Raw genomic sequence first — 13,320 nt, 5'->3', positions numbered from 1 at the left:
TAGTGTGCACTTCTAACCACTACACTACAGCAACCTCCTTTATTGCTATTAATTCTGCTTGAAAAACCATGAAATGGCTTAGAAGCCGGAGTCTCACATAGACTTAAAAAAAGTTCGGAGGAGTGAATAAAAGTTATTTATTTAGTAATTTTCCATATGTTTCCTTTACCTTGAAAATTTGCTCTTTATAAAATATGTTCGTTTATACAACTAAATTAAATTTATCGAATTAATATGTCGAAGAATGCAAGCATGCTGCTAACTACCAAATGTATTTGCAAACCATATATAGATACACACATACGTAAACATTATTTTTTTTGCAAAAATCTGCAAATTCATAAACTTTCATAGCATTACGCATTAACAGGCATAGTAAACTAGTTTTTCTGTTTAATATTTGCATACACAGATAACTAACATTGAAATTAATTTGCACATATTTTCAGCATCAAAGAGTTTTTTTTTAACAAAGCCACCATGTTTGGAATTTGCAATCAAACTTCATATGCTCGCCACAAAATGGACGAATGTACTACGAGTGACTGATTAAATTGAAAAAATTTTAATAAAAACTTTCCAACGCATGCAATCAATTTACATATCGTCGATGTTTTTGCAATACCGCCCATCTTACGGCACTCAAATTTTACACAAGAGCGAAAAACCGGTTAATTCTTTGAAGGCATTGCCTTGATAGGCGATATTTTCTCTAACTATTATTTTACAAATCTGTTGTTTTAATAACGTTTTAACGATTTTTATGAATAAATCTCGATGGCTGGAGTTCAGGATTACCAAATCTCATTTTTTCCACAACGCCGATTTAGGCGGTTTTGCAACTGGTCGATAGGCGGTTTTGCAAAAACATCGACGATATGTAATTCGAATCAAAGGAATTCAATATTCAAACCTGCCTTCGCCCCTGGTATACACCATTAAAGAGGGAAGATAGGGATGTTTTAGAGCCACGGGACAGGTGGGGTATCTCTCCCTGTCCAACCTAACTTAGTAGTATGGTATGGTTTTCCACATAAACACATTAGTGAATACTCTCCTGATCCCATACTTTTATATGGCTTGGTCATATCCTCTGCTGGGAGGACCTTTGCGCCTTCAAGCGGATTCTTCAGCTAGAGCTGTCCGTCTAACCCGAGGATGGAAAATCAAATTTCCAAAGAAATGTACCTGTAGAGTTAAATTCATATACGTTACTGTACACCCCATGTTCAAATTATTCAAGTACGCAATTTTATAGCGAAATAAATTTTAGTTTAATAAATGCAAGTGCAAGAAAGCATTTTAGTCAGGCAGAATCTGCTAGGGAGGGAAACGATTAATCATTTATTGACTTCCTCGATTAGTCTCATGCGATTTGCGTTATAACTGTATCCTCGTATTTCTCTTGATTAATAATCGAGTGTTAGTTAAATAATCGCAAAAAAACATTTAGAAATCTAATGAATTGGGTAACAGCTGAGATAAGTCAAAGTGGTAACAGGGTAACGATATGGGGACTTTCTACTAATTTTGTCACTTGGGCAGTTTATTAGTTGGCCGTTCAGAAAGTGAAAGTGTTCTGTGCTAAACGACTTTCTACCTTTTTTTCTGTTACCTTAGCAAATAGTGTTCCTCTTTCTTCTTTATTTTACAGCAGAAATCACATGGAAAACAAAATAATAAATGAAGGAATGGACGAAATAAAGAATAGCAAAGAAATTTATTAAAATAAATTAGACGCTTTTTTACTATCTTTTACCCTTTCGGGCTTCTAGTTTTTTGTGCAATTAAACAGAAGCAAGTCACAGTTGATGACAATCATCTGTTAAGAAACAAACCTGAAGAAATGCATACAGCTGATCATTATTTTGCCAACTTCAATTGGAACTTACGACAATCTCGCTAAACTCGCAAAAACAAATTATACGTAGACCGTAGTAACGAGATACATGTGATGTGAACTTTGTGACAAAAAAGTTAAGTTATGCATCGTTGGCTTTTACTGCTGTGAAAGTTGTTTTAAATTAAATCAAATTAGACGACTAGCGATTATTTGACAGTAATAACAATTAATTGTAATTAATTATTGGTGTCTGATGATTAATTGCTTGATTAATTAATCGATTAAAATTACTTTTCTGCAATTCCTATGTTCTGCAGCTCGTACAATTTGAAACAATGCGATTTACAGAATCTATTTCGGAGACTTCGCAACAGAAAGGAAAAAACTGGCACTAATCTCTGGTTAAACATCGTTATCGACGCATTCGACTCCATGCATATAACTGGGTGTCGGTAACGTCTATAACGATGCTTAACCGGAGATTAGTGTCAACCAGGCTATGATTAAATGGCCCGTAGTGTTAAAAGATTGCATACAAATTTGTCGTATGCTGCCAGAATCTATCTTAGTTGGGACGAATGTACTTTTTGGTTCGATAAGGACTGAAAAGGGTACAATTGTACCCACTATTCTATCCCTGGTCTAATCTAACCTACCGTTAAACTAACTAACCGTTAAAAACTAAATTGAAACGTCATACATACTTTTCAATCCGCAAACTTTCCGACCTCCCTTTGTATAATGGGACATGAAATACTCGATATTATTATTTTTGTATTTGTTTTAACAAAATGTATTCTTACATCCACCTTTTTAGTTTACGATTCAAGTTCAAGTGCATAGAAATACTCGTACAAAGCTTTTGTTTGTCTGTTTGCAAGCGCTGCGGGAGTTTGTCTAGAAGATAGAGCTTTTATTGTTTTCTTTTTGTATATAATGAAATCTTTGAACAACTAAAAGTTCTTCTAAGTATTTCATGGCTGAGTGACTGAATGAAGCGTAAATGTGCAAAGTAAATGAAAAGTTGTAAAGTACAAACTATGAAATTGGACAATTGGCAATGAATTGGGTTTTGGCGCCGAATTGAAGAAGAAAGTTTTAATAACATTTAATTGCGTGCATGTACATACATACGTAAACATGTAAATAAATTAAAACCTTAACAGAAAGATAATTTCTTAAGGTATCAATAACTTTGGAGTTTCTTTTGAGTTTCCCTCCATATTACAAAAGTACGCTTACAGGGCAATTCTGGCAACTGTCTTTCAACTCACCAAAAGTCTTTCGTAAGACGATTGTCAATTTTGGCAACTATCTTGAATCTCTTTACTATCTTTCGAAAGACTAATTGAAAGATCTGCTTACGAGGAGCGTTCAGCTGTTCGCCTTTAAGCAATACAACACTAAATTAAATTTAAAAAATATATATTTTTGTTACTGAAACAATAAAAGCCAATAAATAAGGTAAAATTCAATCAAAAAAGAAAAAAAATTAAATGAAAATAAAGCAAAAATAACTAAAAATATACTTAAAAATTGAATGATATTAAAAAATATATTTTTTTTTCTTTTTAACACAATCAAATCTATAAATCAGACTAGAAAAAAAAGGAAATCAAAAAAGAAGAAAATATTCCTTAAAAATTAAATACAATTTAAAAAAAAAATATTTTCGTTTCTAAAACAAAATCTAAAAATTTAAAATAAAACGATTATAAAAGAAAAAATAAATAAAATAAGATACAAATTAAATGAAATTACAAAAATATATTTTTCTTTTTTAAACAATAAATGTAAAAATAAACAAAAATAATCTTTTTATAATAGGCTAGTCTGATCTAATTAGCGATAGTGCATATAAAACGAATTTATTCCACGGTTACAGCCCAACGTTTCGCTTAAATTTTCAGCACCTTCAGGAGCGACTATGTTTATTTAAGCCAACAAAGAAATACAAGAAAAAAACAAGAGATGTTAAAATAAATAATGATAAAATATTTATTAAGAGTAGACATACATATGTGTGTGTATAAACTGAGGCAACAATTATCGACTAGCGCAAAAACTTACACTCACAATAATATTAAACATTTGATACAAAAACTTTAGATTTACAAAGATATAATGAGTACCACTCTCTGTGGTAGTTTTGTCATTACTAAATGGTTTATTTTTCTATACATAACATGTAGGCGGCCGCGATTGTCCATATCTTCTTTTTTGTTGATCGTATTCTCCCTTTTTAGCTACAAAAATTATTATGAAAAAGTGGGACCAGATAAAACGGACAACCAGCATTCCAAAGAACAAATTCCAACAAATTCTTGACTTTTGCCCTAAAGATAATGACTACTCCATGTGCAATAACAAACTATACACCAAAACATTTGGAATACCAATGGGCAACCCCCTCTCACCAACAATTGCCGACATCATTATGGACGACCTTCTGGACAACACCATCTCGGAGCAGAAACAACACTTTAATATTGACATTAACACCCCTATGCTGTAATCCGTCGTAGATTCGATTTTGCTACGAATCTTAAAATTGGTATGCTGTAATCCGCGTTNTAAATGGATCAGAACTGTCTCGTAGCAATCTCCTTTGTATATTAATGCAACAGTTGACTGCAGCATGTTCTTCCTCCTGAGACAAAAGTGCACCGGCCACTGAATCCATTCTATTTTACTTAATTAAGGAAAAGCTTTTTCACATACGATTAAACAATTTTTTTTAATTTCACTGTTCACTTGCGATTATATTTCTTTTGATTTGTTTCTGTCAAAGCAGCTGATTAAGAACTTCGAATTTCACTATTTTAGTTGGTAAGCCGTTGATAGTTACGATCGGATTACAGCATACCAATTTTCGAATTTTCGGAACGGAGCTACGAATTCGTAACTACGAACTTTCGGATTACAGCATAGGGGTGTAAGTTTATCAACAAATAGGTAGGCGATAGTTTTGCAATAACAAACGTGAATACAATTCTAGAGATGCTAAACGAATACCATTCCAAACTTCAATTTACCATGGAAATGGAAAAAACGCAAGCATACCTTTTCTTGATGTCCGTATACACAAAAATAACAACAATGTTGTTCTAAACTGGTACTCCAAACCAACATTGTCTGGGCGCCTGATCAAGCTCGATAAGCATTATCGATAATTAGATCAGACTAGCATATTATACAAAAATTTAAAAAATTTGCACTTTACGAACTGATCGCAACAAAACCATAAAAAAATTAACAAAAGAGAAATTAAATTAAATAAGTTTATAAACATCAAGTGCAATTAGAAATTAAATTTTTTTTCTTTTTAAACAGTAAAATCTCACAATAAAACTGAAAAAATGTATGCGAAAAAGGAAAATTAAAATAAGTTCCTAAAATTAAATAATATATAAAAAAATTTTTTTTTAAAAACAATAATATCCAAAAATACATGAAAATTAAACTAAGAAAAAAGTAGGTAACTAAAAAAGAAACAACTTTCTAAAAATTAGAAAAAAAATAAAATTGATTAAAATCTAAAAAAAAATCGCTGCCCGAGGACTCGAGCTCGGATCTCTGGAATGGTACACCTGCGCTTTGAGACTGGTGGAGCGATGCTTTTCATCACAAGAGGTGAATTAGACTTTTTGTGCTAGAATGACAAAATTCTTCGACTACTATCTTGCCATCAGTCTTTCATTTTTTACTATCTTAACCAGATACTATAATAAAAAACGGCGGATATCAAAAAGCTGCAAATATATTTCAAAACTCTACATCAGCATTATCTAAGAAATTAGATGGAGAATTCAAGGATTTTGGTATGTGTATGCTTTAATTTTTTTTGTGTGTTTATTAGGGTGATCGATATTTTTAAACATGGCTCTTTGTCACATCTATATACAACTATATTGGTAAATATTTGTGAACAAATGGATCTTACCAAATTTCACTGAAGATGGCATAACGCCGAAACCGGTTTGTCTCCAAACCCAAATTTGACAACGGACGACGAAAAATAGTTCCTAAAGACATCATTTTTGTAACATTTGCACACATTTGAGAGTGAGATTTTCTACAATCCCCGTGTAACATACAGAACCTAATTTCGGAAAGTTCGCTTTTCAAAATTTAAAACTGCTTACGGAATTCATTTCCCTGTTAACATTTTAGAGTCAAAAAATCGAATAATTCTGTAATCCTTATGAGGTCCAACAAGAGTCATAAAATATCATATTTTACTTCTTAGAAGAGGACGGATATATGAGTCCAAGTTAGAAGTCATATTAGAGTCTGAAATGACGCGTTTCTGAGTCTTATAAACCAACAGTCTATATAATTCTGATTATTAATAAACTTATACTTATGCATGAACATTTTGAATTTTGTTCAATCGAAATTTATTACACGAAAAGATTTCGAAATGAGTCAATCTAAAATACTAATTTTAGAGTCCTGTCTTGTTAAAATTTAATATTACACAATTTGGCTCGTCTGATAAATCGAGAACTGTTTAAATATAATTTCATTTGAAATGTAACTTACCGCTTTCAATGTGCATATATGAATGCTTATATACATAGATACATAGTAAATTAATCAACAAAAAGTGTATTTCGTCTGAGATTTTACCTGTAAAGAGAAGAAAAATTTTGGTAAATTAAGCTGTTTTAAGCTCTTTGAAGTAAATGAAGTTACCTTATGAAACTTAGCTCGAGTATTTTTTTTAATTTTCGTGTATGATAAAAAATAACATAATCGGTAAACACATTATTTAATATGCATTTGCATAATTTTTCTACTGCCTTTTAAAATATCTTAACGAACTTGTCATTCTTGAAACTTTTCAAATTTTCCATATATATATATATAATAGTACCCAGCTTAATAGGGTCGAGCCGATGTCTATACCCATTATTCGTCCACGTCAATAACGATAACAGGCGACATATTTTTGGACGAAAAACAAAAAAAAAAAAACAATGAGAGACCAATCACCTTTCAAATAAAGACAAAAGCCGCAAGTAAATTTTCAGATGCTAGGAAATAATTCGCAATTTTCTGCTAAATATTCTATTCGCATGATGAACCTACTTATGAACATTCCTACCTACATAAATACATAGTATGTACATTTGTATATTAGCATGCTTCTGAAAAATACGAAACTCATGCATTCAATTCTCAACCAAAAACTGCTAAAAACCAAAACACGTGCCAGTTAATTATAATGATTAAAGCTTTTTGTTAAACAGCGCCGCACAGTGGGGCAAAAAAGGTTGCTGTGGACTGATCAATTTTGAGACCCAAATATGAACCGATTTCAAGTTTTTTTTTTTAATAAAAGAGAACTAAATTTCCTGTCGATCTATCCGTGGCGATTTTTTAAAAACGGTCTGGTTATTTATTTATTTATGTTGAAAAATTATAGAAAAATATTTTTACGTTTGAATGCTTCCAATTTTTTGGAAAATACTTGAAATTAATATCGAATAAAATCCAATTATTTAAAAAAAAATATTCATAAATATTTTTCCATAGGATGCATTTAATTAAAAAATATATTTCATTCGTTATCTTTACTAATACATATTTTGAAAGCCGTTTTTTCGTGTTTGTTTGTTCGAGTAACTCGAGAACGGATTTACCGATATTTTTGAAATTTTGGACATCAACTCCAGACTATCCAAGGATGATTATAAATGAAAATCAATTTCGATATATCAGGGAGCGTGGCACTTCCCATAAAAACTGAAGTTTAAACAACATATCTCTGAAAGTATTCATCGTAGAGTGCTGCAACTTAGTACAGAGATATATAATATCAACGCCAAACTCATGGATAGAAATGGGAGTTATTGAAAGAGAGGGCGAGGCACCTCTCCTACAAACTGACTTTCTCACACAACACACACATTCTAATGTGAGAAATTCAGTTTGTATGGGAGGTGCTACTCCCCCTTTTTCAATAACAAATTAAATACATTTTTTAATTAAATGTGGCCTATGCAAAAATGTTTACAAATAATTTTTTAAATAATTGCAGACACTTGAAATTAATTTCAACTAAATATTTTCCAAAAAAGTGGAAGCATTCAAACGTAAAAATTTTTTTTCTTTCATTATTCAACATAAATAAATAAAAACTATAGTTTTTTTTATAAAATCGCTACGGATAAATTAACCAGAAATTTAATTAACTCTTATTTAAGAAAATTAACTTGAAATCGGTTCATATTTGGGCTCTTGCAATGGATTTGTCCACATCAAGCTTTTTGGCCCACTGTGCGCCGCGCAAGTTAGTTAGCTTGCTGAAAACACGCTTGCGGCAACAAATTTGTTTATAATAAATTATCACTCAATTTCTAGGTGAATAACAAACAATTTTTGATACCGCGAATGGAAATACGCGTACATATGTATGTATGTAGGTATATCGATATCGGATTTAAGATGCACATGTAGTTACTTCCCTGCAGGGAAACCGCGGACTAGTGAATCAAATTTCTAGTTCCGTACTAGGTCTTTATCGCCAAAAAGGAACTAGTCCGATAGAACCTAGATCCCCACCAGTCCAAAATCAGCGAAAAGTGGTACTTTTCAAAAACTAATTTTTTCAGTTTTTTTTACTAGAAATATATATCTAAAGTGACGAATTTAGAAATGGTTCGGAACAATAGAAAAAGCGATGCAGAACGAACTATATCTTATTTGTCGAATTTATAACTAGTTCAGAACTATCGAAAAAGGGATGCAGCGGGGGCATTGTTTATTTTACGTAGACATGTGTTCGGCGGCTTTTTCGTTCAAATACGCTTATATTCTGTGCTTCGCAGATGCTTTTTCATAGCTTGGTAATACAAAACTAAAATTTGTGTTAACATTGCAACATCTTGGGACCGTCTGGAATCTAAGAAATAACAGCGAGAACCTCTGCAAACTCAGCTACAGCTAAAGGTATGTGAACGTACATTTCTTACAATCATTCAAACTAATTTAATTTCAAATTGAAAACACATTTCTTCCAAAATAACTTAAAATCGCACACACGGAAGAACCAAAAAGATTGAAATATCATGATACTTTTTTCTTTCGTCTGTCGATTTTAGAACTGGTTCGGAACTATAGAATTTAGGACTAGTTCGGAACTATCGAAAAAGGGATGCAGCGGGGGGCAATTGACACTTCCTAGGACATCGCCATGTTAAATTCGCCAGTTGCTTGCATGCAAAAGAGATTTATCGCGAACTAAAGCTGGGTCTAAATCTACTAGAAGCGCACCAGTTCAGAACTAGAGATTTTCCCCACAGGGTTAGAAAAAGTTATATTAACTGGAAGTAGCCAACTACTGGTGACCAGTGTATAAATGAATGAATGTATGTGTATAAGAATTTGGTAATATAGAAAGAATACAATAGTGTGCCTTAAAATATTAGCTAAAAGTTGTATAATAACAAATTGCAAATCACAAATTAAGATACTTGAACGAAAATTTTGCAAATAATTACATATATTTAACAAGTTCAAGAGACCTGTTTTTAAATAAACCTGCTTTGCTTTATTTAGTTTGCTAAACACAATTGGGTCGACGAATAAGATTGTTAATATATATAGGCTTCGACCCAGCGTTGTTCGAGAAACCCCTCGATACACGGCAGGCTCGTTGGCTGGTCCCAGCAATGTCAAACACTGTTTTTTTTAATTTGCAATTTAAAATTTTCACTGACTTTCAGCTAAAATTAAGAATTCTTTATTTTATTTAACGAGTTTTAAATAAAAAAAAAGTGGAAGGGGGTAAACTGTAGAAAACGAACTCAAACTTCTTAAGAAACTGGTTCAATGACGCAATTTATTTGTATACCCATTTGTTGTTTGTTATCGTTTTTTTCGCTTTAGGTAAATAGTACACATACATATGTACATATATATGTACATATGTATCTACACATAACTACCTGGATCAACTTAACCTCATCCATTAATGCATGAACAGAAAACGGTAAGTAGAACTCTGGCTCGTTAGATGGCCTATTTAATAGATATATTCATTGCGAAGGTGCTAAAATTGATTACTTGAAATTCAAATCAGTTTTTCATATGAGTTTTACGTTCTCCGCATAACTGTTAATCCAATGCTGATAAAAACAAAGTTAAGCAACTATTCAACTTTATCTAAAAGGAATATTAATGCATCGAATTCATTTCAGAATACATTATACTACTACCCTTTCGGAAAGATCAAAAAATAAAAAGGGAATATTAAAATATTCAAATATATAAAACCAGGGCTAACGTCAGCTACGTACATATGTAATGTACATACATAAGGGTTACTCACCAAAACAAGTTGCGGTTTTGCTCCGAAATTATAAAATTTAGACGGTCTTATCATAAGTTTCATTTTCTGTGAACCGGTTCACTTTTCACTTTTCGTTTCCATGTGTTTACTATGGACAGATGCAATTTTTTCGGTTGAATTTTTTTTCGGGCGAAACTCAGGATAAGGCAGATTATGTTTTAAGACTTTCGCCAAAATATTTCGGAAAAATCCTAATATTTACATGAGCTGGACTGATTTGAAAATACCTATGAAAAACTTATTATTTTGATTTCGTAGGTAAAATGTTTAAACATTTGTAAGCTTAAAATCTCCTATTAGCAGCAGAGATTTTTGTGAAAAAATGTTTTTAAAACTATTTTTATTTATTAGAAACTCGATTTTTTGAGGTATTTTCAAATATGTCCGGCGGAGGTAAAAAATATAATAGATTTTATAATTCCGATGGAAAATAGCGCTGATTTTTTATTACTATTTATTTATTTTTTATTTTTGTTTGGGTAGTGATACGCCCTAATACACATGCATACATATACAATTTGCTATTAGAACGATTTTTAAATAATTGCATTTATGTAACATTTTACAGCGAATATTTTATCTTTGGAGGCCAATATCAGTCACGCAGGTATTGTTCCACCGCCCTCGATGTGGCCGGCTGGCTATCTAACACCTCCACGCTTTCTTTTTGCAGTGAGATATCAATAAGGATTTTATCTACAGTAAATCACGAACAACGTGTGAGCTTTGCAAAAAATGATTTGTTTGACACAGTTTTTTCAAATTCAGTGATAAAATGTATGCGCGTCAGCTGATTAGATAAGGTGGCTGAGTGACGGCTATGACACGGACTGATTCGCAAATGCCGTCCATGTATACTTGCCTGAAGTTGTGTAAAGTAAATTCGACTAAAATGCTTTGTGTTACTATGCCGCCGTATAAGTTTGGATTGAATTTGTATGTTTGTTTTTGATTATTTACATCATTTATTATTACTGAAATTTTGCATTGCTACAGTTTATTAGCATTGCATTATTGGCGCGTAATTGTATCTAAGCATGTGCCTTTTTTTTTGTATACTTGGATATTACACCATTAACCAATAGATAAAATGAATAGCAAATAATGTGAATGCAAATAAAGTATGTATGCAACGGTATTTGCTACAAAGCTTTTAAGTGCGCACAAACTTCAAAGGTTTTTGATTTCCAATATTCAGACAGGAAACAAAAAGCTATTAAAAAGACTTTAATGCATACGACTTTCGATTGTGAGCAAGCATTTTAAAATATTTAGTACTGAAAATTTAACTCATTTTAAGATTTTTATGGTACTACATAGCTATTCGTTGAGAGTGTAACTAGTTGAATGCTTCCGCTGCAAAGCATCTCAAGTGCTAGTTTAAATTATCAGATAGCTATCTATGTATACGACTGACTATTAAGTCGTTTTCGTTTCGGCTCCTATAACGTCTAAGGAATCTGAAGCTATCAGAGGCAACAGACTGCATCACTAACTTCCTTAAGATTTAGACTTTAAGAGTCTTGAAAAAAAAGCATTAAATGTTAAGCTGCCGCTGTTAAAAACCCACTACACTGCAAAACCTTGGAGAACCTTGACCTGTAAATACTCCATTTAATATATATATATTTGATTATGATATATGATTGGTGATGATATATTCGATTTCCAAATAAACAGATTGGGGTTTTTCGATATAGAACAATCCTAGGGGATGAGAGCATTGAAATTCCGACTTGACTTTTTTTGGACCACCCTAATGCACATTCTGAAATCCCGATAAGCCTATGATATTTGCGTATAAGGATACAGTTCGAACAGCATGGGTCCGGTTATTAATCGATCATTTTGCTATACAGATACTCGGTTATTTTAGACAGTATTTGAACAGAATATTCGAGTATCAGCACACTATTCGGATATCCAGACGGATTTCTTCTAAGACATTCGTATAATAATTGAAGTGGCCTCGGGAGCGGATTTCCTTCGGTGTTGAATTATGGGCCATTCAAAGCAAAATTGTTCAAATAATGGCCCAGATACCGCTCGATATGTGCCAAAAAGTGTTTCCAAACTGCATACTTCAAAAGGATCAATGTTCTGGAACGGCTTTTTAAATATGCTTGGAAAATACACCGTCTTCAACTCTCTTAGCAAGCTAAAAGCTGTTATATGTAGAACTTTAAAGGATCTCTTGTTTAGGAATTTCCCCATATCCGTTTTTTTGCTATTACGACATATCTCACAATGAAATTAAGCGCTAGTATTATGTATAATCGTCGCACGGACTGCGTGGGTGCTTGCTCCGATATTTTTTTTTAAGCTGGGTAGCTCCTGCAATCATGTAGTAAATAAATAAATATTGGCTACTCCGCAGTAATAGAGTGCGTTTATGCTAGAGCTACAATAAGCGCTAAGCTGGCTTAACGAAAAAAAAAAAACAAATGGTCATCTCGTATACGCTCTTATTGCTTGTTTCTGATCATAGCTACGCTCCACTATAAACACTTACACCATACAATGTAAGATTGGAGCTGGGAGTGTGTTTTTTGAAATGATCTTCTGTGTATACAATTACACACACAATTTATTGAATAAACAAAACCTATTTATCAGCTTGGAGGGAAATTTTAGTTGCACTTGAAACACTTAAACGTTATGTAATTTAGAACGTAAAATTATTGTAAACAAAAGAACATTTCAAACAAGGCACTATCCATGCGAAGTTGACATAGTAAACGCTCTCTAATACGGGGTACCCAGCATGGCTTGGCTTTACTTTTAATATTTTAAGTGATCCACTTTGAGCTGAAATTTCTATATTTCTCCTTTACTTGCATATGTAAATATTTATGTATATTAGGGTGATCTAAAGTAACTCCCCTAACGAATTTACGGTCTTAAACGAACCAATTTACTGAGAAGAACATTCTCCCATTTGGAAATTATTTACTTTTTATACCCGAGCGCACTTGTGCACAAGGGTATTATAACTTTGTTCACATAACGGTTGTTTGTAACAGGCAAAACGAATCGAGATAGATATAGACAAATGTATACATAAATGATCAGAATGAAAAGAGAAATCGATTAAGCGGTGACTGTCTGTCCGTCCGTC

General features: G+C 32.4%; 1 long non-coding RNA gene across 1 annotated transcript in view; it reads right to left on the bottom strand.

Annotated features, from left to right (window-relative positions):
* LOC108364696 (uncharacterized) overlaps positions 1-13,320 on the bottom strand; it is an 89,665-nt gene that overhangs the window by 44,154 nt on the left and 32,191 nt on the right. The gene's annotated exons all lie outside the window — the stretch shown is intronic.

This window comes from Rhagoletis zephyria, unplaced genomic scaffold (assembly GCF_001687245.7).
Source record: "Rhagoletis zephyria isolate East Lansing unplaced genomic scaffold, Rhagoletis_zephyria_1.1 Rzeph_scaffold_01641, whole genome shotgun sequence".
In the NCBI taxonomy this organism is placed as follows: Eukaryota; Metazoa; Arthropoda; class Insecta; order Diptera; family Tephritidae; genus Rhagoletis; species Rhagoletis zephyria.
This window is presented reverse-complemented; position numbering and strand designations above follow the sequence as displayed.